A 5,161-nucleotide genomic window follows, 5' to 3' on the forward strand; every position below is an offset into this window, starting at 1 on the left:
GAAGCCCCACCCCCCATGATGCAATGAGCTAGGGGAAGGCAGAAGGAATAGTCAAGAGTTTTGGAGTGGGAGTAGGGGTGTCCCCGGGGACCTTCTGGTGCTCGACCAGCAGTGTGGATCAGGCGATTGTGTTCCCATGCGCTCAGCTCAGCCCGCAGTCTAGCAGGGCCTCTTGTAGTTGATGCTCAGTGGGACACTTGTTACTTGTAACAGGATATCTGCCTTGGGCTTGCAGGCCAGGCATATACACCCTTCCTAATCATGTTCTCAGAGTAGCTGTCAATGATGACAAAATGCATCCAGCTTCCTTTCTGGTGATGTTGGTCTGCACCTAGGAGTGGAACCCAGTGATGGCTGTAGATCCTGATGTGCCTACCCGCTCCCCTGTGTGCTCCCCTCGCTCCCCTGTGTCCAGGCGTTCTGAGGGAATCTCCAACCCCTGTTTTCTCAGATACCAAGATGGTAATTGTAATATCTACCCACATAACTGTGCTTAGCTTTTAAAGCAGGGCCAAGGCTGTGCCAGGGTGAATAAGCTCCTCCAGCTCCAGGCCTCAGATGGGGCTTCTGTGCTCATGAAATTGCTGGTGTGTGTGTGTGTGTGGCAGTGCGGGGAGGGGGTGGGAGGGGGTGGCGGATAGGGGGTAGGGGCAGGCTTTTCAGCTTCTCTAGAAGAAGACCCAGATTTGCTTGGAGAGAATGATGGGGGAGGGGCGGGGGGGCTACACTGCTGCTAGGATCACAGCTGGGAGGGTTGAGATTCCTAAGGGCATTCAGTCCTCACAGCTCTGCAGCTCCCTCAAGGAAGTGTATGCGGATCCCTTCCTGCCCTTTTAATTCTGACCCACCGCTGTTGCCGTATTGGTTTATGCCTTTCAGGTTTAAAGATTTATCTCACGTGTATGAGTGTTTTGTGTACATGTATGTATGCATACCACCTGCATGCCTGGTGCCTGGGGAAGTCAGAAGACAATGCTGGCAACTGAGCCTGGGTCCTCTACAAAAGCAGCAGGTGCTCCTAACCACTGAGCCACCTCTCCAGCTCCAGGCTGCCTTCAAACCGGTTCCCTAGGTGAGGATGACCTTGAGCTCCTAAATCTCCTGCTCCCACCTCTCAAAGGAATTTACCGCCAGGCCAAGTTGACGGTTGTGGTGGGGTCCCACCCAATTGAACTATATGTGACCCCAACCCTGACCACTACTTACTATTTTGAGACAAGGTCTTACTATGTTTGCAGCTGGTCTACTCTAGTTCCTGGACTTCAGTGGTCCTTCCTCTTAGTCCCTGAGTTGTATTCCACACCTTGATGCGGCCTTTACATTCTTCTTGGTATTTCATTCTACCCTGGGGAGGGTCTCCACTGGCGTCATCTCCTCCTTCCTCCCCCTGCACCGTACTGCCCTAGCATATGTAACAGTTCTCAGTAAAGACTCCTCACAAGAGCTAAGGTACCCATTTTACTGATAGGTAATTGAGGTAAGTTACCAGCCAGGGAGTGATGGAGGAGGAGGCTGGTTCCACAGATCAGCTAGGGTTTGGAGACTGCCCTGCCTTCTGGGCTGAAGGGAGTGGTGGCAGCTTGAGGAAGGGGCATTGGATCAGTCTGTGGCATCCCCAGAGGCAAGGCTAAAAGAGGCAGACTCTTGACTTCTCTTCAGTCTTTTCCCGCTCTTAGCCCACTAAATGTTGAAAGATTGTATCCAGTTTTCATCTTATGCAAGGGGGAGGGTTGTTGCAAGGAAACTTTCAATAGAGTCACATTCTGAGGCTATGGAAACTTTTCGCTTTTAGAAGTGAAACCTAGGGAATCATGAGGAATTGTTGGAATATACTAAGAGATTTCCCTTAAGCCAAGTGCTTCTCAGAAACTCAGGGGGTGCTGAAGCTTCTACTGTTTACCCAAGAGAGGGGTAGAAAGGAGGGTGGCCCCCACTACCCTGGAGATACTGGGGGGTGTGTCAAGCAGTTAGTGCCAGACAACTGTGTGTCCCAGCCTGAGGACAGCTGAGAGCCCTCCTGGGCATTTGCTGGGAGGCAGCCAGCCAGCACATGACACCAGGTGGCATTGTCAGGGCTGAACTGCCTTCCTTCCTAAAGTTCCAGACCCAGAAGGAGCCTGTGCTGGCAGGGGGATGCCTGGGAACCTCGTGCAGGGGATACTTGTACAGGGAATAGACAGGCAACCAGAGGTTGAGCCCAGCCCATCTGTCCCCCTCCCCCACAGTGTCCTCTCCAGGATCTGGTGAGGCACTGAGGTCTTTGCGTTTCTTCTGGGGAGCAGAGGGGAGGAAAGGAATATAAAGGGGGAAAGCTCTGTACTTTCTGGAAGCTGAGGTAAAAAGCTGGGTGACTCCTGACTGTGGTATATCAGGCAGGAAGGGCAGGGCAGGGCAGGGTACCCACTTTGAAGTCTTGTTGACCTGGTTACAAGTTCCAGGCTACCTAGTGCACAGGCATGCAGTTTCCTCCTATGTAAAATGAAGACGCTAGCCTCAACCAGGGGGTTGGAAGAATTCAAGCTTCACTGTGCTCCCGAAGGGTCAGGTTGGGGTGGGGGTACATGTAGGGGCACTGGGACACCCCCCCCCCAGGGAAAGAGAAGAGCCAAGACTGAAGCCTGGGGTGGGACAGGAGGCAGAGTAGGAGTGGCCTCTGTGAGTCCTATTCTCTCTAGTGAAACACTCCAGGGGTTTGACTCCTTAAAGGGGAACTCAGAGTAGAGGAAGCTGGAAGATAAAGAAAAGGAGGAACAAGAGGAGGAGGAGGAGAAGGATAAAGAAGAAAGGGAGGAGGAGGATGGGGAGGAGGAGTGGGAAGGACATGAGGGGGAGAAGAAAAAAGAGGGGCAGGAGGAAAGGAGCATGGACAAAGGAGAAGGGGGGAGGGGAGGGGAGGAGCGGGAGGAGCAGGGAAACAGGTGGAGGAGGGCAGAGGGGACTGCCTCTGGCCTGTCCCCTATGGGTCCTCTCGGAGAGTTCCAGACTGTCAGTGGATGTGTCACAGGAGCACTGACGCCATCCTTGCCACCTGTAAATAAAGCAGCCTGTGAATGTTTCATGGGCTTGTGCTTAAAAATAAATGAGGTGAGGAGGTGCAGGGGTTCCTGCCTGGGCAGGGGAGTGAGCATCCACAAATCCCCTAGGGAACGGAGGGCAAGGGAGGGTCAGGCTGGGGGATATGTCCTCATTTGGAAGATCATACCTCCATAAGTACTGTTTCAAACTCTGGGTCTCCAGCCTGGGAGTGTGTTACTTTTCTCATGGCTGTGGCTACAGTACCCGAAAAGCAATTTAAGGAGGGAAGAGATTATTCTGATGTATTTATTAATCAGGAAAAGACCCACTCCGTCGTGGTCAGACGGCAGGGAGGGTCACATTGCTTCTGCAGGCAGGAAGCACAAAGAGAATGTTGTTGCTCAGAGGCCTTTCTCCTTTTTCTTTGGTTTGGAGTCAAGCCTGAGGGGTGGCTCTTCCCGCCTCAGTTAGCTCAATCTAGATAATTCCTCACAAGATATGCCTCGAGGCTTCTCTCTGGAGAACCTGTCAAGTGGACAGTTGATATTAACCTCAGGGGTAGGGCACAGTGATGCTGAGGGGTTGTAGGAGGTACTGGACCCAAAGAGGAGCAAGGGCTGGCCTGGGAGGAAGGCGTGCAGGGCCCAGAAGAGTCTCCCGGCTGTTCCCACCTTGCATCTAAATGATACCCTCAGGTGGTTGACAGGAGCTAGGCTGAGAGGGCCCCTGGCCAGTAAACAGACCTTGCTGTTCCTTGAACCAGCAGCCTGGTGGCTTACTCACCTACCCCCATACTTGGACAGGTAAAAGAGGCCTAGAAAGGGGAGTACATAGCCCCAGGGACCCCAACAAGTTGGGGGGAGGTGTTGTACAGTAAAGGCCCAAGCCCAAAGCCAAGCTACCCAGCCGTGCCATCTTCCCCCTAGATCCCCTCCAGCCAGTTGCTCCTCTTTGGCCTTGGGGTTCAGGCTGTGTAAAGGGGACAGGGGCATAGATGCTTTGCGACATTACACTGGATTAGATGTGAGACATGAGGTTTCCAACATGTGAGGAGGAGGCCATGGCAGACGTGCAAGGCTTTGGCAGAGTGTGTTAAAGTCCTCAGACCACCTGACCTCTAACCCAGCTGGCGTTTGCAACGTAGTCAGCTGTACTGGCTGTTCCTCAGGCCACCAGAGAAGGCCAGGGATAGAGTCCAAGCAGGCAGTCCTATCTCACCCCATACTGCCCAGGAGGGAGAGACTGCCTCTGGCTAGTCTTGGGGTGCCTGCCTTGGGTTATGGACACCCGATAGGGCAGAGGAGCCCCATTCTCTCTCTTCTATGGAGCCAGCACTCTGCCTTGTGGGCTCTACTCTCTTGCCTTCCTATCCTCTGGATTCTAGAGGCCACAGTGGAAGCTACCCAAGATTTGGTCCCATTCTGTGACTGAGGTGGAAGTGACAGAATGGCTGGAGGGCCCTGGTCTGGCAGGCATGTGAACTTGTGGCTGTTCCCCTCCAATCTGCTCCAACTTCCCTGCAGCCTGGTCAGAGGCAGGCAGCAGGCTGTTTCCCAACCCCTAGCTACAACTAGTGCTTTCAACAGCTCTACCCAGAAGCCTTGTCGAAGGACTCACAAGCTCTGTGGGAACCACCACCCTGGCAAGATGAGGTGCAAGCTGCACCAGGCTCTCAACTGTGCAGTCTGAAGCCTGCTTGGATCCGACATGCCCCTTTTGACTAGAAGCCCAGGTTCCCCCGGGTCATGGATCCCTCCTTTTGTCAAGTAGCAGGAATGACAGTGCTGGGACTATCCTTGTGTGGTCTTTACCCAGAGTCCTACTTTGTTGTGTCCCTGAGTGGCCCATACAGACCTTCCATGGAGTCCAGAGTGGGCAGAATTGGCCTGCTGTCTTTGTTCCTCTGGTAAGGGCAGGCTCTGGGGTGTGGGGCCCATGAGGCCCGTGTAGGTAGGGGAGGCAGCATCCCTGAGATCCTTCCAGGCCCTGTTAGGGCAGAGCAGGTGGTTTCTTACCAACTTCATCCCAGCCTTGGTTTATCCCATAATCTCTCCTCTTTATCTGGTTCAAATAGCTTCTTTGTGCCTCTCCTAAAAAGCCGGTTGGAGAAGGATGGAATGAAGGACCCTCCCTCTCATATCCTGCA

This window comes from Rattus norvegicus, chromosome 3, assembly GCF_021556685.1.
Source record: "Rattus norvegicus strain SHRSP/BbbUtx chromosome 3, alternate assembly SHRSP_T2T, whole genome shotgun sequence".
NCBI lineage: Eukaryota > Metazoa > Chordata > Mammalia > Rodentia > Muridae > Rattus > Rattus norvegicus.